The 23843-nt window shown below is 43.4% G+C and overlaps 1 protein-coding gene across 5 annotated transcripts in view; it reads right to left on the reverse strand.

Annotated features, from left to right (window-relative positions):
• The window catches only part of HIVEP2 (HIVEP zinc finger 2), a 141632-nt gene that overhangs the window by 98643 nt on the left and 19146 nt on the right, over window positions 1–23843 (reverse strand). For 3 of the 5 annotated variants that reach the window (XM_075748272.1, XM_075748268.1, XM_075748271.1), the window contains exon 2: window positions 6346–6451. The gene's annotated coding sequence lies outside the window, so the exon portion shown is untranslated. The remainder of the gene's footprint in view (window positions 1–6345; window positions 6452–23843) is intronic. The other 2 variants (XM_075748275.1, XM_075748274.1) reach the window with 1 other exon arrangement.

A 23843-nucleotide genomic window follows, 5' to 3' on the forward strand; every position in this document is an offset into this window, starting at 1 on the left:
CCCAAGTAGAATCTCAAAGACAGGGTTCCCACTTTAATGAATGCAAGCCTTGTTTTTAAGAAAAAAAAATACTCCTGTTGCTAGTCAGAAAAAAAAAGGGGTACAGATAAGGGAGAGACAAATTTTATTCCTCCTGGCACAGCAAGAGAAGAGTGGTCGACCAACTTCCAACTGCAGAGCTGTATTCTCTCCCCAGTTACAGAGAGAAACCTCACTGAAATCTATAGGCCAGATCCACTTATAAGTTCTGGCTGCTTTGCCTGTTTTAGCAATGCAAAGCAGCTGTAAATCCAGTTTCCCTTGCCAGTTTCTGTCAGCTTTACCATGCCAGATTAGCACTGCTGTTAGCCTCAGAAATGCTAACATCTGGAGGTTCCCCCACCGCCCAGTCTGACTTTAAACCTTGGAAATCTGCAATTCATCCACCCATCAGCACAGCTGGCAGGACCAGCCTTAGGTAGCTCTTCACCCCGAGTAAAAGGCATTTGTCACAGTCCCTGCTCCTACATTCATGCAGTCAACCGAGCAGATCAAATAAAATTCATGTAATGATCAGCTTTCGGTTATTCCCTGGCCCATTGCCCAGTTGCTCCGGAGGGTGACTCCTGACCCTGTCTGGGAGCAGGTGCCTTCCTAGTGCGGGTCTGCAAACCCGAGTCGGCTGGCAAAACAAAATACGCCGCTTCCTCACACTTTAATATTTCTTTGGATGTCAGGAAATGGAGCTCAGTCTTGTTTCCTGCTCCTCAGCCAGGGGAGGTGGGGGAAACTGGAGGTGGATGTAGAGAAAGGCAGAAAGAGGGCAGATAAAAAAGATGAAGGAAAAAAATAGTAATAAAAAACCCCAAACAACTGCTTCACTCTGCTCTGTAAAGCAGTACCATCTTGGAAAAAAATACACGCCCCCCCCCAAGTCTTTCTCTCCAGGGATATACAACAGTCTCAGGAATTAATAGCATTTTCTTGCAACATTAAAGTGCTGCTGCACTTAAAGTCTTACTAAAAAAAAATATCAACAAACCAGCCTCTTCATTTGCTTTTTGCCTGAGAAAAACACATTTAAACAAGAATCAGAGAGAACTCGGGGGGGGGGGGGGGGGGCGAATATATTAATGTCAGTTATGATTTTCTAAGAACAAAGGCTTTACTTTAAATATAAATAAATAAATGGGAAACATTCAGCATATTTTATTTTTTCCCCGCTCGCTCCCAACCCCTCACTCTGAATGCATTAATACATACACCTTAAGCACAATCGGGCTCTTCGTGTTGCCATGGAACTGAAACCTTTGCCGTTTAGATGGTGATGTACGCCAGGAAGCATACTGTTCTTACACTTCCTATAACAGAAGCAAAATCACTGCATAGCATTAACTCCCTTAGTATTTAAGGCACTCGGTGTCTTTCTTGTCTGCTCGTCTTCACACAGAGTTTGCTTTTTCTATCTTGCCACATGCAAATGAAACATATTTGACATAGCTATTCTCATCTTTGTGAGGTCAATAGCTCGCACACTGAGCACATTATAGAAGGTCCACAAGACTACGGACTTTCCCTTTTTACTAAGAGGCTGTTTGCAGGCATGCAGCAGCTGAGACAAGGGCTGGAGAAAGCATACATGTATGAAATATATGTGCATACAGCAGAGTATTATATATCAAGGTAACATTTAAGCAGATTTTTCAAACCTAGTTAACATATTTATTGCTAATACTCTTGACTATCCTGCTAAATATTCTTTTGCATCCATTTGTCCGAACAATCAAATTACAGTATAAAGCTCTTGCAGCAGACACCAGATCTTTCCACACCTTTTTCTCATAACGTAGGCTGGTGGGCTTTCAGCGGTGAGCACAGCTTTGGGCACTTCAGTTAGAGAAAAAATTAGTCAGTACAACTCTGTGTCATCTAAAGATTCAGCCTACAGTGATTACCTTCAGCTTTTTGCCAAAGCTTCTGAAAATGGCTGTACACACATTGCAAATACATAGATTTTTGTGTTCAAAGCAAAACCAGGGTACACAAATATCCAAGTCCATTATAAAAACATTACCATAATAAGCAAACAAACCAACCAACCAACAAGTAACTATTCGTGCACGTAAACATTGGATCTGTACCTGCAGAAACAGCTGGAAGCCAGTCCATGCTCTGAAGCCAGCTTGAGGGTTTTTTGTCCAAAGTTAAATATTTGCATAGTATTAAGCTTAAAATTAAAGCATTTGCTGAAGAAACTTGCTGACTTGTGTATATGGAAAAACAAGAGGAAATTTAGCTTCCCTGCACACAGGGGCAGATTCTTGGGATGCTTTCTCCATCCCATGAATTCCTGGACAGCAGAGAGACAGACAGACTACCGACCCGGGAATTCCCCTCTTGCTTTCCGGAGGATTTTGCGCGTGGGCTGGACAGAAAGGCAATAACCCAGGTAGTTATTTTATGAAGAAGTTGTTTGTTGCTTAGGTGCCTGCCCCTCGACCACCTGGTAACACTCCTTCCTTTTAGCGTTGTCCCCGGCACAGAAAAGATCCATTCACCCAGCTCCTCCATCTGAGCAGGCTTGCCCGGTCCCGGTGCCGCCGGCGACCTCCTCCTGGCCAGCAGCTCCCGGCGGCTGGGTCAGCCCGGCAGCCGCTGGCGACCTCCTGCCGCTCACTGCCCCGGGGACTGCTCACAGAGGGGCTTTCTGAGACAGGGTTTGGCCCCCGGCACCCCCCTGCTCGCCAGCAGAAGACACAAAAGCACCGCTGTCTCTCGGTCCGTCTGTCTGGGCCAGAGCGAAGCGGCTGGTCCCTGGTTCCTGGGTGCTAGCGGGGGCACGCTAGACCCTGCTAGCACCGGCGCCTTTAGGTCCCCTCTCCTTCCCTCCACCAAGGGAAGAGCTGTGCTGGCAGAATAAGCTCCCTCTCCTCCTTGCACTGGCAGCAAGCGTCTGACAGTCGCACGTCCCCACCGCTGCATCCATTACCTCGGGTTTACATAAGGCTCTCACCATTGGTTTTCTAGTTACAGGAAAATGTATATTGTGCTGTGATGAAAGGCCAGTGCAATGTCAAGAGCATTAAAAGGACTCCAGGGACTGATTAGAGTCAAAAGGGAAAGGATTTATGATGGTTAATAAAGTTAAATCTGCCAGAGTCCTGCTTATTCTTTCCAACGGCAGGTAACCAGATCTTATAGGAAAAGTTATTAAAATGTTTCAAGTTATTACCATCCCCTTTGAAAGAAAACCTACGTTTTGCCATGAAAGCACCTGGCCAGGAGAGAGTCCGGCTCAGCGTGGCGCCTACGCTGACCCTGAGGAGGAGAGGAAGAGGCGATGCGTCACCTGCCCGCACCTTAGGCGAGCAGCGAGGAGCTTGGCACCAAGCGGTCCCCTCAGCAGGTGTGCAACCGGAACGGTCCCCTGCGCGCCTGCAGCCAGACCGCACCGGCGACGCCAGCCTCCGGTCAGCGGCTGGGACGGGCCTGGGACTTCCACCCACCATCGACGAGGGGCACGGGCAGGCGGGGAAGGAAAGTTTCCCCCTCTGTCAGCACTGCACGTCCACGTGGGAGAAGGACCAGGCAGAGAAGGAAGCTCTTGCCTCTCATTCCCAGTCTGGTGTCACGTATGCACCTTCTCCTGAAAAATGCAATCTAACTGGACTCCATAGGACTGCTCTGAAACTTGTTTTAAACGCTTTATAGTATCACGTGCCCAAAAGTCGACATAATTTTACAAGGCGTTAATGATTTTCCACATTGAGACAACACCGAAAGAGGGTAAAGGAAGGTGGAGGGCCAAGTTTTTTTAAAGCTATTAGGAATTTTGCATCCATATCTAAATTACATGCACTTTATTGGATCTCAAGTTTTCATTTTTCTACCACTTAATAATCACAAATACGTTATATATGCCCTTTCCATTTTGTCATTCTTTCACTATATTACCTGAAATTTAATTTCCTGTGGAAGTGTGTAATCTTTTCAGCTGTGACTTGTCTCAGAAGCTTTTCTGTAATAAGCAAAGCCTCGTCCTCCAGCAGGCCGATCTTTTATATGAGCTGTGCTCTTGCCGATTAGTTTCCTGAAACGTTTGCAATGCTATATGAGAACCGGCAAAAGAGGAACACCAAAATAACATCCAAAAGGAAAGACAAACACAAAACCCTTCACTTCCTTCTGATTCCTGCATTCACCGGTCAAAGGAAATTTCATCGTGATTTGGGTAGATGGCAAGTCCGTGAGAGTTATTACAGCATATCAGAAGAAGCCTCACAAGGTGCGAGACACACCCTTGCTGCACAGCTCATTAAAAGCGCGGCACTGAGACGGCTGCTTGCTCTTTGTGCCCAGGGAACTTGGAGATCACCATTCCAACAACCACTTCTCCCCAACAACCTGCCCTCCGCTCTCTGAGAGTTCCCCTCCACTGGCAAAAAGCCGCATTCCACCAAAAAAAGTGAAAATGTCAACCAAGACGCATTCATCCTTTTCATGACGAGACACCTGTGACGGCAGGAAAGCAGACCAGCTGGCCTGCTGGGTCCTTTCCAGACCTCTGCCCCTGCAGAATGGAAAACTCATCTTCTTCAAACCAGCTTTCCATTACCAATGCTCACACGCACCCCAAAATGACTTCTTTAAAAAATACCTATCAACAAACAATTCTGAATGTTTAGAAATGAATCAGCCCGGAAGAAACAAGAGCAACAGAGATTATTATTCCTATATCCCTCCTGAAAAGGTGCTTAGATATGGACGATAGAGGAGACGTCTGAACAAACGCATAGAAAAAAATCTGCAAAGGGTCGGGTTGATGGTATTTGGCCAGCTGGGATTACTGTGGGTGGCTACACAGGCGCGCTAGAAGCCCTGCCGGCACGAGCAGGACCAACGCTCTCTCACTGCACTGGCAGATGTCGCCTCCAGGAGCTTCTCTTCAAACTGACCCAGAGTCCAGCCAGATTTGGAAACCTTTTCACCACTCAGCACCCAAGTCACCTGAGTTGTGAACTGCTCTCCCAAAACACACTAAATTGGTCGATGAAGCATGACCTTTCTCTCCCTGCTCCTTCCCACTCTCACATCACTGATGTAGAAGCAAATCATTCACATTTCTGACAAACATTGTCTTCAAAATCATATATAAAAATACAGCATGTTAAACCCAGATATATACTTTTGGAGCAAGCAGTCATCTCTCCTCATCACTTTATAACTTTTGAAGCTAGACAAGCATTTTCAATAATTGAGTCCTCTTTTAGGTTATTTTGGCAATCCATTTCCTTGTAATTCTGTTTTATGCTTGTATCTTTAATACTTAATCTCTAAAATGTGGCAAATCAGTAGAAAAAGCTCTATGCAGGGAACATTACTTAAACAAAAGTCTCAGGTGTTACATGCAGTGCGATTCAACTCCCATCAGCATGAAGAAACATTTTTCCACCAGCTTCAGCAGGAGTTGCATCAGGGCCATAAATCAGATGAAGATGCTCCATGCTAACAGTTATGTGATGTGCTACGAACTGCTTCAGAACATAAAACAATGATGTAACCACTCTCATAAAACCAGTTTGCTTAGGGTTTTACAGGACCTGAGTGTGTGTTAACAATTTCAAGCCAGAACAGTAGAAAAGAAAAACACGCCAGCTATCAGCGACCTTACATTTTTGGCATCATAGGTCATAAATTAAATAGCCTCCCTTCACTAAATGTGGGTTTCAGTCTCCAATTCTTTATACAGAGTGAGGAAAAAAGGCTCAATATATGGATTTAATTCCTATTGAAATCTTGGTCAAAGATGGTGGGTGATGTAAAGCTAAACATCAAGGGAATACCTGCCATCATCTGCCTGAGTTTGGTAAAATGGAATTAATTTACACTTCTTTAGGGATTCACTGGTGTGTGAAATGAATCTAATTTAGATTGACCAAAAATTGAAAATGGAATGAAGGAGAAAAGGAATTAAAGACCTTTCCTAAAAGCAAAAATAGTACTGCTTTAACTGCAGCGATATAGTTAAAGTACAGAACCCTTCATGCTACTGCTACCACCCCCTCCTGCTTGAGGAAGAGAATAATAGTCTGTATATCTACATATCATCACTGTACCAGTATAACTTCATCCAAAGGAAACAGTGGTAGAATGTTTCTAGCAATATCTGTAAATAAATTCATTTTCAAGTTCACTGTTCTGCACACAGACCAGGCCTAGCAGATAAACATCTGCTGGAACAGCTCAGTGTAATTGATTGTACATGTGGCTCAACATTTACTTCAATGACTTTTAGCACCTTCATGTTATTGTTTCTGCGTTGTTCCGACAAGCAACAGTTAATGTAAGATGCAGACGTTCACATACCGTATACTTACGAATAACTGGTTCCCAGAGATGTGGCAGTGATAACATTGTCATCATACGATTCAAAGTAGCTCGCTGTAGATCACATATCAGAAGAGGGTCCCACCTGAAAACATAACAAATCCAGACAGTAAGTTCATCATATTCAGAGGTTTACATCAAGTTCTGCTAACACCTCTGTGTATTTTCACATATCCCTCCGCTGCATTAACAGGGTCTGTGCTCTTCCCAGGCTTACAGAAAACATTTAGCTATTCACAATAGCAAGCAAAAGTGTCCAGCTGTAGCCAAACTGGTTTGGCCCACTACTCCAGACCAGATTTCAGGCATGCTATCAAAGCAATGAAAACCAATGCTAATGCAGAAGCTGTAACTGTTTGGCGGACAGATACAGAATGTCAGATTTCCCATTTGTCGGGTCCTTGACAAGCACATAATTCCTTTCACTAATGCATTGCCAGTTTGGCTCTATCTCGGTTTTTTTCTTTTTTTCTGACATTGAAAATTGCTGGTTTAGAAGACGACACAACACTGAAGCTCCCTCGTGAACTATTCTCTTGAGATCAAGGGGTCTTCAGAAAGCATTTCTTTCCCATTGGTGACTACAATCACCTTATTTATAATAATTAGATCATTACAAATCACTTGATGGGTGAGTCTGTTTTTAAATATTTTGATAAATATTGTAGGTCACCAATGCAGATGTGGAAAATGAGCTTGTACCAGCAGCATTGTCTCCCATGACAAGACGCGTGGCAGCAAACGAACAAACTTTCCAATTTAAGAGCTGAGAAAGTTTTTTCTTACTGAAACTAATAGTAAAATCACAACTGACTGAAACAAATGTAGGGTCAGGCAACCTAAAAGCTTACAGCATTAAGGAAAGAAAACTGTCTTGGGCTGTGTATCCCCATAAGTAAGTGTTTGAAACAGGAATTAAGAAACTGTTGTTTGTTAATCGTATTGACTCACCCTGCGATGCATGGGGATGTGTATAAAGCTACAAACCACAGTTATTGATACAAAAGGCAGATTAATTGGGTTCTCTTTATTTTTAAAAGTGACTAATATGACTTACAGGATACTCAGAAATATACTCAGACACAAATGTACAGACACACCCACAGCAATGAGAAGTCACATCAGAGACAAAGCTGGGGTCATATATTTTTAAATCAAGCCTCCCCAGACAGAAGCTGATCTTCCTCCTGCTCTACAAGCTGCATCTCATCCTAGGGTAAGAGGTTTTCAGGAGGGAAGTCTGGTAAATAACAAAGAATTTTAAAGAAATTATGGTTTTAGATTTTAGCCACAGTTTACATTTTTTAAATTAGTCTAATGCTTCTTTGACTCTTCATACCTCCAAAGTGTCTTGATTTTTGCCTTTATTATGCTTCACTGGCCAGCCACAACGTCATGCAGTTCACTAGCAGCATGTACATCTTCATTTGATGCCACCTAAGCAAGCCAGTGTCTCCTATACTCTGTATTTTGTCTTCAATAATAAGCGTAAAACCATGTAAAGATTAAGTTACAAAGAACGTACTCCACGGTCCAAAAAAAAAAAAAAAAAAAACCAAAAAAACCCCAAACCATTGGTAAAGGGTGCACTTAGGTACAATGCTACTATGTAATAACTAATGTTTGCCTGATCAGAAACAGTATAAACACAAGTTGGCAAGCAGAATCGGCACAGAGTAGTGGGTATCTGTATTTCAGTATACACATACTTAAATGCCAGACACTGAGGTGAGTTGCTGAGCCACAGCATGGGATCCAGCAGCAGTAAGCAAGACGGCGGAGCAGTGACTAACAGCGCCCGGAGGCAGCCCCGCCTGGCAAAAGGCGCAGTGCTCTGCCATGCCCCATCGCCGGGATTTCAGCAGTGCTCCTCTTCACTGGGGAGAGCCCCGTCCCTCCCGGCAGGCAGGCAGCTCCTCCAGCTCCGAGCTGGGGCTGGGGGGGTTCCTGCGCTGCCCAACTGCAATACGCTAGCTGAGGGACCACCTCGCGCACCTGCCTCCACTCTGCAAGGCCAGCAGCGGCTCCTTCCCTTTCACCCACAGCCACCTCTGCTCAAGCCAGAGACGGCTCATCTGGAAACTCATGGAGGCCTGGCGTACATGAATCCAGCTGGGGACTACCGGTCAGCGCACACGTTGGCTGACGGAGGAAGGACCAAGCAAATGCCCACCGGCAGGGCTGCACCGCCGGATGGGCTGGGGACTTGGCGCAAGCTGAACCAGCTGGCTGCGGGCACTCACAGTATGCCTGGATGTGAAGAGTTAGGGATGTATGCTCCTTAGAATTCTAAGTGTACGTTGTAAGTTAAAGCTGTCCACAAAATCGAGATAGTGCTTTCTTATTCTTTTGTACCTATGTGTATCTGGGAATGCAGAAATCTGGAGAGGGACTGTTGACAAGGGCATGTAGTGACAGGACAAAGGGTAATGGCTTCAAACTAAAAGAGCACAGATTTAGATTAGATTTTAAGAAAAAAATTCTTCACTGTGAGGGTGGTGAGGCACTGGAACAGGTTGCCCAGAGAAGCTGTGGACGCCCCCTCCCTGGCAGTGTTCAAGGCCAGGTTGGATGGGGCTTTGGGGAACCTGGTCTGGTGGAGGGTGTCCCTGGCCATGGCAGGGGGGTTGGTACTAGGTGGTCTTTAAGGTCCCTTCCAGCCCAAACCATTCTGTGATTCTATGATCTTTTGGCATTTCTGAAAATGAGGGACTGGTGAGCCCTCTGCATGTGCTTCCTGGCAGAACTTCCCAGGCAGGTGAGTGGTTTTCACACGTTCATGCTCCGAAGCCCCCATTTGTTAGGTCCCAAGTGCTGCCAGTTTTGCGGTGGGGATCCTTTATAACAGTTTCCCTAAAACAGACATTCTTCTGAGTGTTAGATAGATCCATTATATTGAACTGCTTAAATTTTGCTTCCTAATAACTCTGTTTTACCTACAAAAGCAATTCTTTCTCAACCCATTGAAGCCTTAAAAAAATCTTCCCTCCCAGAGAAATTATTTGTAGCATCCTCCCCACAAAAGGATTCTGCTAAAAATGGCCAGCTGTCTTCAACAGGAAAACACAGTAAGACATGTAACTCATTCTTTTTCTGCTTGCAGATTTATTTGGAGCCATTTAATCAATCTGTCCCTAATGACTGCACCTAATCATTTACCTCGCATCACTTCATTTACCTTTTAAAAAACTACCAGAACTTTTCAGGTGAATAATTTATTTAAATATTTTTCCTTTCTTTTTTTTTTTTTTTCTTTCTGCCTGTTAACAGTACTCTTGGAAAATTAATACTCTAAAACAAAAGTTCTGAATCACTACATGAATTGAAAAGAATGACCACAAAGCAGCTACATCGTGAACAGAAATGCATTGCAACACATGGAACCAAGAGCAACACAGTCTTTCATCTCTAGCGAAATCAGTTCAAACCTAATTCAGATTGGTAGCCGTCACCAGATACCACTGGCTTCCTGCTGTTCAGTGTACTGTAGGAAATGAGTTTGTAATTCTCCATTTGATTCCCTTTTGCTCAGATTCCTTCACTGAGTCCTTATCCTCTTCTTTGGCCAAGTCAAGGCCATGGTCCAGATTTTCCAGGCCACAAGTTATGCCCCATTTTCAAAGCTTATTGCCTCTCTGCTCAAAGTTGAGATGGCAAGATCTTGGAGACCATGTAGGAGAAAGCCAAAACTGCTCAAAACAAACCACTTCTGGTGGAGCAGGAGGGACTAAGGAGCAGCTGCTAAGAGCTGACTGAACTACTCGTGAACCTGACAACTTGCAGGATCTTTCACAAAGATCTTTCTGGCAGAGACTTCCTAGTGCCTTTCCTTCGGGGAGAAAGAAACACCAAAGTCCCAAAAATACAATTCAGAAATTGCAAGTCCTGGAAGAGCCTCTTTAAGGCAAAGGCAAAGTCTTTCTAGGTGAAGCAGAAGCATGGAATCTGTTGTGAAATCTAAAAATGGAAATTATATGGGAAGTATTTAAGTACGTGGTTCTGGCAATTATAGAAATAGCTAGTGTTGACAGGAGTACACTGGGGACCCAGCACTTAAAATCTTGGTGGGAGAAAGACTGGGAACTAAACACACAAGTCAATATAGTCTCTACAGAAAGAAAGAACTGTAAGAAAATACACACTGTTCAGTTTATTTTCTATGGCTAGACAGTGGTAATCTCCAGGGCCATCAATTAAGACCTTCATTTTCACAAGCAATGTTTTAAGGAAATGCAAACATTAGGCACAGTTAGAAAAATTAATGGAAGCTGAAATGTAATTTTTGCTGCCAACTTACTTGCACGTAAGTGCACCATCACTTCTCAAAACTGAGTCTGTCAGTCTTAAGACAATCATAAAACTGCATTTATACGTACTAAACTACAGGTAAGTTACTCCCTCACCCCAAAGAACTCCTTTCTTACAACAAAGTACAGCACTGAAGAAGCAAATATGCAAGTTTTTCCATTATAAATATTCATATTAATGCATACAGTAAATTCACAGCAACAGAGCTGAAGAGGCATTACAAACACGAGTTTTCAGAGAGTGCCTATAAAACCACTGCTGTGCTCTAGGACTTATCAGGGTTTTGGCAATTCTTTCCCCACCTTCAATAAATACTATTTGCTCATTTGAAAAATGAACAAGGACCTAGAAAATGGACAAAGTATCTAAACCAAATGCTTAGATTGATAAGATACAGGCATTGAATTGTTGACTAAAATCAGGTCTAAGTATTAAGCCTCAAAAACTCCCCAGACACATCCATTTTATTATGAATTTTTAAAAGGCAGCTTCTAATTAGAAAAAAATATACCTGTGAATAACCTTTCAGAAAAAATATATTTTAAAATGAAAGAAAAAAAATAATTAATGATCTGAAAAAACTTCCCTCTCCTTTTCTCTCAAATGTAAGAAAAAAATCACAGTCTCAAGTGTTACTTTCCTGGCATTTGCCTTTCCGCTTCAGAACTTCCGCATTATTTCTATAAAGGTGAGAAAGCTGGTATTTAGTTCTCTCTGACATCAGAAGCTACATTACAGACATGACAGCACTTGTGTACTTTACTATGCAACACAAAAAATGGATGGATAAATCAATTGCCTGTAAAATAAGTCAGACTCCATCCACGCAGACCGAAGCCCTCTTCTCCATACAGAACAAGGATGGTGCACAACGACAGTACAAGCTTCTTCTCATACCATGGCTCCCCATGCACCCCAGCCATCGCCTGGGATAAACAAGAGCAGCAGTTTTGCAGTAACTAGGAATTACGTTGCTCATAACGGCAATTCAGTTCTGCACTTGTAATGTCTGAACGCAATTAAGCCGCATCAACAAGTGGGAGGGGAAGCGAGAAGAGAACGAGAGAAAGAAAAAGCAGCTGCAAACAGGGGGTAAACTACAGCAGGAGGTTCCACGGTGATGCACACCGATCTGCCGTCCGGCAGCATCAGGGGACTTAGAAACAGCAGATCAGAGGCACTCCCTGGCACAAAGCTGCACAAATGGAGTGAGGGACACGCCAGAGCTGTATGAAAAATAATGCATGAAAATCCCCAGACAAACAGTATTTTTTCTTTTATAACCTGCACAAGAGAGCATTTAAAATCAAAAAATATTGATTGGATTTTCTCTGGCATGATATACTCCACCAGCACTACTTACTTAATCAAGTGTATTGTTCTTTTCCACACTGTGGCTTCCTTTGACCTTTCTCTTTTTTTGACTAAATTTTTTTTTTTTTAATTCTGCCCCTCATTTGCATGAATGTTAGTGATCACAAAATATATTGAGAATGACAGACAGTAAACACTACTGGAGGCTGTTGCACTTGGACTGCGATGTGGATGATCATCCGGAGGCTGGTATAGGAGCTCAGCGTTAGAAGGTCACTCGAATACCCATCCCTCCAAAGATCAACACTTTTGAAAAACAACCTCTGAAATCAAGATCTAACACCAAGACTATTTCACAGTAATTTCTATTTCTATTCCAGCCACAGTAATGAAACTTTCATTTCAAAGAACAAAAGTTATTAAACAGAACATGTTGTCAAATGCAACAGTAGATGCTGGGGCTATGAAAGCATGGGAAAAAACACCCCGTCCCCTAACATCACAAGTACAGGTGAGAGACACACAGAAAAAGACAGACAGAGAGTCAGTCTGAAAAAGCACAAAGAGATTTGATCACTACGCAGAGACAGAAACCCATCTGAGAGCCACAACTATCTCTGCAGGCTCTGAAAGACAGAATTAAATTGACTTAGTGCTATACTCAAAAATGAATTTAATTAGCTGACATTAAGCAGGATAAGTTTGCGGTACCATGTTGCTCTGACAAGCTGTCTCCAGAAGGGTAAGTGGAAGGTAAAATCCTATTTTTCAGGATGACATTACGGCCATGCACTGAGACAGAAGGTAACAGCGCGTCTGCTGAGGGCAGCTTGAAGTTGGCACTGGACATTTCATCTCACACCATAAAAGGATGGTATGTGATAGATGAGCCAGAAGTGCGAGTTTCAGATTCTGCACGTTTATTCATATGGCTGTGCAGCTTCATCTCTTTCTGGTGTTGCCACTTCTGTGAAGAAGAGAGCCTTTTCTCCAGCTTCTCTCAGTCAGAGCCATCCTCCTGGAAAAACTGCAATACCCCAGGTGCAACTTCTTTATTTTTGTTTGCGTGAGAGCACGCTGGTCTTTTGTTGGAAAAACGCGGTCTGTGCGGGAGGTGGTTGCTGTGCTAACCTGGCGGGCTGCCAGACCTGCCGGCTGCTGCGTACCTACTCTCTGTTTTATGGGGTCACCCAGGGCACCCCTGCTCTGCTCCTAGCATCTACCAAGACTGCTGCCGCCTTCTCTACCTGGCAAGCAACCTATGTGCCACGGTGCAGCCTGCAAGCAGAGTGGCAGTGGTTGACAGAAAATAAAGTAGGCAGAAACTATGGCCATAATCTAGAGGCAGATAGCGACAACCGCAGAATCGATAGTAAAATGCAGAGGAAATCCAAATTAAGTGTTTCCCCGAGGAAGACTTGGAGGAAATGGAATAACACATTTCAAAGCAAGAGTGCCATGCATAGGTGACTTAACAAGCCTTGTCTTCTCATGTCTCCTTCTATTTAATGATAAATTTAGTTCTAAGGAAAGGCATCTCACTGTCAGTGCTAGAAATTCTGCTTATTTGCAAAGCAGGCGCATGCGTCCAGGCTGTGACCAGGGAAGCTATTGCTCACATCACTTATATTAATGTCTCAGCTCTGTCACACCAGAACAAAGCCAGATTTACCAGGCAAGACAGAGAGGCCTTGGCCATCCCATTAGCAAGTCATTAGGGAGGTGTTCCTCCATCCCATGACACAACTGCACAGCAATATCAGCTCTCAATTTAGGCTGGCAGTGCCCTTCGTCCTCCCCTGGGACCGTATTTAGCCTGCCTGACCTTGTGTAGCGGTTCGCAGATTTTAAGAGCAATCACAACATGCCGCGTGCCCTCCTCTGGCACCACATTAATCACCCTACTTTAATGACTACTTCTTCTGACAAACCACTCACTGTACCTGACCGTCCTCCCCAGTGCCTGCATCCAGAGCAATAACTTGAACGTGCCCTTTTCCAAACTCTGCCACTGTGTAATCCACTGGCAGAGAGAAAGCCACTGAGAACATCAGCTGGCAGTGAGGGGTGAAAACCAGCAGGGATCAAGAGACCTCAGTTTTACCAGCCATTTGATGGGTGACCTTGAATCTTTCAGTTCTGACTTTTCTCACAGTTATAGAGAATAATGGCATTTCTTTTCAGCTATACTGAGAATCACAGATACAAGATTACTACTTTTAATACTACTTATTACTGGTATGTATCTACACTGCCTATTACTATACATATCCAGACATAAGAACTGTCTTCAACTAAACAAATGTAGCTTCAAACAGAGTACATATGATTTTGTAGTATTAATTCTTAATTATTTCACTCTCTTCCAGGAAACTCAAGTCCACAGCTGAGCATGAATAAAGACACAAGATCTTTATGATAAGAAAAGCAAAACAATGGCCTGACATGACCTAACGAAAGCACAGGATACTACCCCCCCGAGGGTAGAAATCTCCTTATTCCAAAACTTCCTTTCAAGTGCTCTGACTACATTACTAGACAAAGAAACAACAAATTCACTTTTGCAAGGCAGTAACATTTTTTAAAACAGCGGCATCTGACATTATTCCATAAATCTTCCCCAAAATCAATGTGGTTTATGTCAGATGGGACCTTTAAACTTCAGAATAAAACAAATTTAGGTCTGAATCACAACACAAAGATACATGTAATAAACTTTAAATATGTCAAAAGCTTCACTGGAAAAAGGTTGGCTGAAGTTTTAACATGGAGCTAAAGGCTCACGCAGTATCGCAAGATTGACCTCTGTGCTGCTCCGTGATGCATGGTGCTGGGAGTGCCACCAGCTTATAGGACTTGAGAAACAGATTTCATATCTGACCATGGAGGGCATCTCACAATCTGTCTGTTTGATCCCTGTGATGACATTTCTTTCCTCTTTTTGTCTTCATCTATCAGATACTTACATTGTAAATTCAGTGTGTCTAAGACGTAAAGATAAGGAAGCCTACATCTTCACAGAAGCCTTTAGATGTTACCACAGAGAAAATAATAGTCACCATAACAAAAATCACTTATATCACATTTTACCATTTTCACACAGCTTCCTATCCGGAAAGTATTCTCAAAGGAATAAATTCTGCCTTCCTCCCAAGATCTCTTTTGTAGCCTTGTTTCCTAAGTAAAAAAACCCCTGCAATCACACACTGTGTGTAATGTCACGCCTGTGTCCGTCTGCCTGCCCCTAATAATTTCTCTAAAGACATTTAACAAAGGGGTAGCAATCTCAGAATTACTCAGTTGCCAGAAGCTCCTTCTGATTCCAACTCATGCTCAAAGAGACAAGAGAGAGTCGGTCAGCGTCTGCATTAAGGGAAAAACCTTCCACGTTGACTCATAAAACAGCGCAGAATCCGCACGGAGATGCAAAACTGTGCTGAAAGCTGAAGCTGACAACTACAGGTGCACCCATATGGCTAAATAAAAGTGGGAAAGGAAGACATTTGAGCACCATGGCACACTGCTCGATAGCTTGCCTTCTGCGTGGCGTTGGGCCATTGCGACCGCCTTCTCGTGAGACAAGCCTGCCATCAGAGGGCTGCCTTAGCAGCGCGGATGCGACCTAGCCAGCGCGACCTGGCCGTCAGGTCAAGGGCAGCCCTTTGCCTCCTTTTACACAGCAGCAGGGGCTGCATCCAAAAGACAGACACTTACAGGAAGCTGGGGTTCATGATTTCTGCTGCGTACCAAAAAAACAGAGGTGTTTTCTAGTGCATCTGGTGGGTGCAATACTGAAGGAGCAGAAAACCAGAGGAGTGGGAAGGTTCACAAACACACACACATACTGTTGCCTCACAGCAACACCCTGCTGACCTTCTCTCCCACCATTCTTCCATCTTTGACCTGAATTTGAATGTCAGTGCTGTAAGTCAAGATGTATAAAAGCACCAACTGGGCGATATCCCCACTAGAGCAGTTTCTGGCATTGAGTTTTGCTGCCCGGCGCCCGGCTGCTTCAGAGCGAGTGCCCAGCCGTCCCCACAGCCCCTGCCCGCTGCCATGCCCCCCCATGCTGGGCACTCCCAAATAGTATCTTCTGAGTCTTGTATTATTGCCTACTACTGCAGACATTGGTTTGTTCCCTACACATCCTATACCTGTGCATACTTCCAAACTTTAGAGCCTTTACATTCAAGGGGCAAATCAATAAACAGGACATATGGTTTATTTTATAGGAACATATATCACCCAGAAAAGTTGTGAATACGCTCGCTGCTTTACAGTTCTCTACCCACAAATGTTCAAGACAGAAATTTAGTACCAGAAAGGTTCATGACATCTCTAGGCTTCTTTGAAAGTATCAGGTAAATACTGGACAACATACTGCCGCACCAGAACTCCATGGCTGTATTAATTATATCTTCCTTTTAGTGCTCGCCTTTAAGTTCTTTTCATCCACTCTTTCCACCGATGCTTTATCCCGAGACCTTCCTCCCACACTCCAGCAGCATCGCAACAGGGGTCTTACCAACTGCTTGTCTAAACTTGAACTGCTCTGATTTAATGTCCTGATAAACAGAGGAAACCAGTGTTGCCCTTTGACCCAAGCATTTAAATTCAGGAGCTGAAGTCTGAAATCTGTCAGTCACTCTGTGTGGAATTATCCCTAGTCCAAATCTTGTCCTCAAAATCTTTCTATATGGGCAGAAACCTTTCATATCAGGACTTTCCTCTGAGTGGTTCACTTCCATTACTTAATCGCAGAAAGTGACCTCTGTAAGACTGGGAATCTGTGAACAGGCATCGATGGGGATCCTCTTGGGCCCCACACTAACCTGTTAAAGAATGGCTCCCGCCAAACGCTCCCCCACCAGGGACCTTCAGCTTCCAAAGGGATGGTTGCAAGAGAGGCAACTTTCCACTGAGCCCTCAGAAACGCTAAATCACTGAAGAGAGACTGGGATAAGAGTCTAGGGTTTAGGTGTTGGAAACAGAAGTCCTGGTAAGATGAGCTGTTTAGCAGATAATTAGCCACACGTGATGAAGGCTTTTGTGTTCCTCATATTGGGGAGCAACTGAACAAGACTGGTCACGTCCCAACAGACGTTGCTCTAATATTGAGCACGCATCCTCACAGGGGATTGACAAGGAATAGAGACAGGTGTCAGCACTGGATCTCTCACAAACCTACGGTCTAGCGATCCAACCATCATGAGACGGACAGTTTGAGTTTGCGATCTGTATCTCACTGGGAAAAGGCTACAAAGCTCCCATCACCTGAGTGTCTCCCATGGAGTTCTCCAGGGAGGACACAGTGCAGCATTTGAAAAATCCTGGAGCCTTCATTGAGAAGCAACTGCTTTGAAAACGGTGGGAGAAAAGCCACGGAGCTGTAACAGATGGAAATACTCATACGTGCGCACCCCCCTGAGTGCTCATTACAGTTGCAAAGAAAACCTTGTAAACCTGAAACGATACGATGTTGTTTCTCTAGTTCTGTTACAACTGGCTGTTTTACCAAAATGTAACAACAAAACTAAAATAAACAAGACAGATGAACTTCACTGCTTCCCAATGGAAAAGCGGTGTATCATGCAAGAAATATATTTGTGCTAGTGCCAGTGCAACACAGGAAAGGGGGATCATCAGCAGGTGAATTATAATCAGCACCACTGGAATTATAATTTATTTTGCTGTAAAAATTTTAAAAACAATGAAAAATTGCTACATTTTGTTACACATCACATATTTGTGTCGCAAATTATATTCAAACACACATAGACATTGATGATACTTCAAATATATTATCTGTGTAATGAAAAATATAAACAACTTTTAAAGTAATTTATTACTATTACCACGCTCGATAAGAAAAAACTATTATATCAATTTATTTATGTTATACTATCAAATGCATCTTATTTTGAAAGCAGTCTTTCTTTCCACTACCAGTTTGTAGCATCCTGCTTCCAATTCTGCAGTTTAGGCAACTCAGAGTTTCATCTGTTGGTGGGAGGGAAAAGATTTGAGCAGCTAGAAGTAAGTGCAACTACAAGAAATGGCTTGTAGTTGAAAGACAGATGACAGCGGGATGGAACATGTAACCAGAATATTTTAGAAGTCTAAAATTTTTCTTCCTATTGATATAATATGGACAACAGATGGGTTTTTAAATGCAGCTCTTGGTACAACTTTGCATGTGAGAAGGAAAATAATTTGGAGTTCACGGGAACAGGAGCAGATTGTTCTGTGGATCCAGTTGGTGTCATTCTACAGCCTTAAACTCTCCTGCAAAATACTGTAAGCAGAACAGCAGGAGTCCCAAAATTCCCCACGCTGGCGCCAGCTCAATAAGCCATTTCTATTCACAAAGTATATAAGCATATACTTAACTTCAGGAGCATGTGTAGGACGCAGTGATTTCGCTACGACTTAGGAATCTGCCCAAAATTAAAGTCGCACTTAGAGGTTTTGCTAAGCAAGCACCAGATACATCTGGCAGGTATTTACGGGCTTTTCACTGGGTCTCTATGTTACGTTTTCCACCTGCCACAGCATTTTCTTCATTTGCTAAACAATGCGCTCACCAAACCGGCCACGATGGGCCTGGCTGCACGTACGAGGCATTCAAGCAACAAAAGCTGCCGAGCAGAGGACAAGACAAGCAGAAAGGACTGCGAACAGGCAGGACATCCTCCTGAGTACACCAGAAACATCACTGGCAACAGAGGAAAACAAGACAAGCAGTATTGAAAGAGTAAGTTTAATTACGTTAATTACTTATTTTTTTCCTATTTAAGGCTTAAACTAGCAAGCGGGGGGAAAAAAAACCCTGGTGGTCTGCCCTCCCTTGCTGGTGAGCTCCAAGCCTGACCGCTGTGACCCAGGCAGCCGGGAGCAGTGGGGCACCACGGCCCCCGGCATCGCCCACTCTCAGCCACCCGAGTACAGTTATGAAAGACCACGAGCCCTGTGCATGTAGCAATGATGATTAACATTTTCTCAGAAATGTCAGTTAGTGAGAAGTGCGTGTTGCTAGTGAGTGGACGTGGTGAAGGTTACGTGTACTGTGTAAAACCGGCCCCATCTGCAGGTCTCCTGAGCACCACCACCGCCAGCACGGACGTTTACAGAGCTCAGTCACAACATCCCAAATCTGGAGGAAAACCACAGCTACTATACGCTCTTCAGACACAGAGGGACAGATCATCACCCAGCATAAATCAGGGTGCCTTTTGGGCTGTCCATGATGCCGCGCTGATTCACGCCTCCCAAAAGTTTAGCACACATGAGGCTGAGAGCATCCCTGTGGGCACTCTGCTGGTTTAGGAAGTGCTGGTGTGCCCCATAGACCCCAGAACATTTTGTAGTGTTCTCAATAGCTATCATGTGCAAGGCTTTGCTCAGGCAGTTACCCTTTGAATTGCCCAGGTACTTCAAAATGCAAATTTCACAAAGTTGCACAAAGCCAGAGAAAAAACGGCATGTTCTGCATTGCCCACATGCATCCGCTCAACAGCAGAAGCATCTCTTCCCTCCACTCTGCAAAGCTGCTACTCACTCTAACACTCACCACAATATGTCTTACATTACAAATTTCCACCTTGAATTTTACCAATTTGTTTGGGAGGAAAATTTACCCTTTCTTCTTCAAAACACAGCATTTAACCTCTGGATCCAGGTCCATGCATGTTGCCCTTCTCTAATGCCTTAGCTTCTGACTGTACCTTAGTCAGGCTATTTTCACTCTTAAGTAAAGGAGACAGAACTGGACTCCAGTGCAGCAAGTAGCCTGAATTCTGCAACGACTTGTATGAACTTTAATAGCATAGATACTGTGAGCAGAGGTGCTCACAGCAAATAGCACAACTATTGATCGCTCTGAGAATGGTCACTTAAAAAAAAAGCACCAAAAAACCCCCTAAGGTTCAAATCCCACAGTCAGTTTTAGCACAAAATCCCTATTGGCTCCCTATGGATCAATAGCAGAATACAGCATCTGGCTACAGGACATCGCCTTAAAATAAGGAAGTGGAACTGACAAAGAGAATACTGCACAACAACAGTATTTTGTGCCTAACTCATATTTATGAATATAATTCATATGAAAATCAGTGTAAGGTGGTGTGAATCTTACCCCAAACTCATGAACTGTGTAGCAGAACCAGGAATTGAACCTATGGGTATTAAGTCCCTGCCTAGCTTGCTAGTCACTAGACCGTATTTCCTTAGGTAGAGAATTACAGTAAATACGCCAAGTCAGCTGTGTCCTGTTGAGCTTGTGTGATCACACATCACAGACAGTAAAACGTGTCACCATAAACTAAAAGGTATATTCCATGCATATGACACTGTCATTTCTAGTTTCGATACAAAGTGTTCAAATTCCAAGTGCAAATGCATGAATTAAAAGCAGTTCTACAGGTGAAATAAAATATACACTGAAGCAGGGAGTGTTATTCTAGTTTTCAGAGGATCTTTAAAAATTGGTTATAAAAAATTGTCATTACCATTTTGAATCGACAAGAATGACACATCAGCAGAAATTAAAAATTTCCTTTCTCACTAATGCAACCAGGCACCTCACTGCAGTATGCCATCAAAACTGCCTTGCTGCAGAAGGAATTGAACTTGCACAACCACAACAGAAAGAATTTTAATCTACAAGCACTGCACTATGGAAAGCAACTGCTCAAGTAAGCATGCTCCATGCAAATAAACCAAATCTTTCATGCCACGCTTACATATTCCATTCACAAAGGAAAGTCTCTCTACAAACATCCCCAAAGTTTGGGAAGGTTCAAGGCCGGGGTCAGCTGAGGTAAAGAAAGACAGCACACATATTTTTGGATGGTGAAACAAGTTCTCTACAATACAAAAGCATGTCATATTGGTGCTCCCAAAGAAACACATATCATGGCAACGCCGCTACGGGGTTGAACTCACCTCGGTAAGACTGATGGTGCCTTCAAGCCACCCCCACGGCCAGCCTTGTCTACAACTGCACAAAAGCTTTTGCCTCTCATCCCCACAAACAGCGGAGCCATCGTGACTCGTGATCTGTCTCTCCCGAAGCAGCGGCATGTTCACAAGGGACAGGCTGCGGGGTAGCAGCTCTGCAACAAGCACAACTACAGGAACCAGGCAAACGCTCTGAAATCCATTCCTCTGGCAAAGGGCTAAGACCACGTACCCGCTCAGGATATGTGTTATACAGAGTTCAGTATTTCCGAAGGGCTGATTTCACACACACGATAACTTTGGGGAGGCTACAAAATGTTCGTATTTCAGCAAGACAATCTGGAGAAAGCTTGGCTATTGCACGGCTGCAGATCATACCAAGGCACGTAGTGTAACCAGAGTTAAGAGAAAGCAAGCCTGCAATAATGGGAAGATTTGATTAAGACTCTCCCGTCTTAATCTATTCAGATTAAAACTTTGTTTTTATCAGCCTAACTGTACATTTGGTTTTATTCTTGAAAAAATGCTTCAATCTGCTAAGAGAAGTCTTGTTGCAGATGGGCTGGTAATGAAATACAAATAGGACATTAAATATGAAAAATGTAATGCACGACATTTTTCTCCTTTACTTATTTAAACTTAATTTGCACCTAGTGATTTTCATGCCGAGCATCTCATGTAGTTAAGTAATTGGTGTAAATTAAATTTCACTTTTTTTAGCTGGCAAAAATGGTGAAACTCACTTGGTAATTATTTCAAGTTTGGCTGCAATATGGGAACAACTTGATAACCTGAAGACACTTCAGGGTCTGAACAGACAAGATATACAGGCTTTTAAGAAAAGCAAGGAAAATGGAACTACTGTGTATAGCAACTTGCAGGGCAAGAAGTCCCTCTCTGCAGAGTGTTATGACCGGGACTATTAACCTCTGAAGATCTATTCAAGGAGCTCAGGATGCGAGAGTTTACTCCTGAGCAAGCCGCTGCCTGCACATATGCACAGATACACCCCCGTGCATCAGTGCCACTCACAGCAATTACTTCCTTTCATCTAGCAGTCACATACGCGTCCGACTCTGCTCACTCACATCACACTGATTCCAACAGAAATTCCCCCAGAAATCGAGGACAGCCCATACCTCCCACAGCAGCCGGAGAACGGCCCTCGCTGCCCACGGGTGCCGAGCCCAGCAGCACCCACCTGCCGTGGCTCCTGCCCCAGCCCGGCTCAGAGCCCTCAGCCCACCCCTGTCCCCCCCCCGCAGCGAAGGCAAGCCTGCAGGCACAGACTCTCACGGTACGACGTAACGCAGCAGGCAGCCGCAACGACCCCCTTTGCAGCTATGCCCGTCCCACAGGCTCTGCTGCAATGTGGGGTGAAAACTCCCATGGGCCCCACGGTGCCCCCTCCTATCCTCCTGGCCTTACATGTCTTGGCTCTTAACAAAACCACAAAGACTTCTCATCCAAAAGAGTAACAGAAATTCAAGTAAGATCGGTTAAGGTACACTCAAACCCTCCTAATTAACCACATCAGAAAAGTGCACCCATGCTACTATTGACAGTGTGCAAAATAACTTCAACAATTTTATATGACACCTCTGCATAATATTCATCTGCATTAAGAAAACCACGGAGTTGCAGAAAGGATGTTACTATTAGCCAGCCAACAACCACTATGGAATCAACAGTAGAGAGTACTGGAGTGGATACAAATAGAAAGCATTTGATGAACTCTATATTTGGTTATAATCATGCAGATTCAGGAAAAGGTCTTTCTCCACCTACAAGATCTTGGTGTCCTTATATGCCACTACTCATGTGCCCAGCTCTAAGCTTCTGCCACTGTAACAGTAGCACATGACTACACCAAACTAAGTCAACTCAGTATGATAAATGAAAATTATCCTGAAGACTGAAACCTAAGTTTTCATAAAAAGCAAGTTCCTTCTGAAGGATGTTGCACTGACAGTCCAAGAGAAATCCTGCATTTGTTTGGAAAATAAGGACATAATGAGAGCAACACTGTCCACTTCCTTATAGTGTCTTTTCGACATCCCTTGGCCATGACCTGAATGGCCTCCTGTGTGAGAAAATACATGTTTCCGTCTGTGCTTGTTCATCTCCTCTTCTCCGTGCTGAGATTATTGGCAATGGTGCTAGCTATAGAAGCAGCTTACTGATGTAAGTATTTCTCATTGTAACATCTCAGCTGTCACTAATGCATCATCAGCCACTATGTGCATATGCACATATGGTAGTATATAAAAGAAGACCATAAATATCAGCACTAATTTTTAGTATTTGTTTTTAATAACAACAAAATCTCAAAATACAGTAGTTAATAACCCTACGGTACAGTTTACAGCTATTTCATCTATAGATGAAAGGAAGGAAAAATACAGAATTATTTGGTCAAAACGAGAGCAGGACAGTTTGAAGGGGAATTCAGGACCACTGAACCATTCCTTTGCTAAGAAGTCATTAGTTCCACTCCTTTCCTAAAAACCTGTTATTCTCATACTTTTATTTCCTATTATTATTATATATTTGTATCCGCACCACCAAAGCAAAAGGTTATCCCAGGCTTAACAACTCAGCATGACTTTGAAGATGAAAACTGACTAACAGCAGAGAAAATTGTCAAGGAAATATTATTAAAGGAAGATTTAACTTAAAATCATTTGCTTTTATTCTAATGCATTCATATAACTACTTGCTTCCCCTTTTCCATAAACTGGTTGTAAAGTCTCTTGAGACAGAGGACTATGGTAGTGTATACTTGCCTAATGACCCTATAGGGGTCTATATTTAAAAGAAGAAAAGAGATTTATATAACACTTTTAACACTTTATAGGGGCAATCACAGCTCATCGAGTTATTTTCTTTTACAT

The sequence above is a fragment of the Balearica regulorum genome, chromosome 3, assembly GCF_011004875.1.
Source record: "Balearica regulorum gibbericeps isolate bBalReg1 chromosome 3, bBalReg1.pri, whole genome shotgun sequence".
Taxonomy (NCBI): Eukaryota; Metazoa; Chordata; class Aves; order Gruiformes; family Gruidae; genus Balearica; species Balearica regulorum.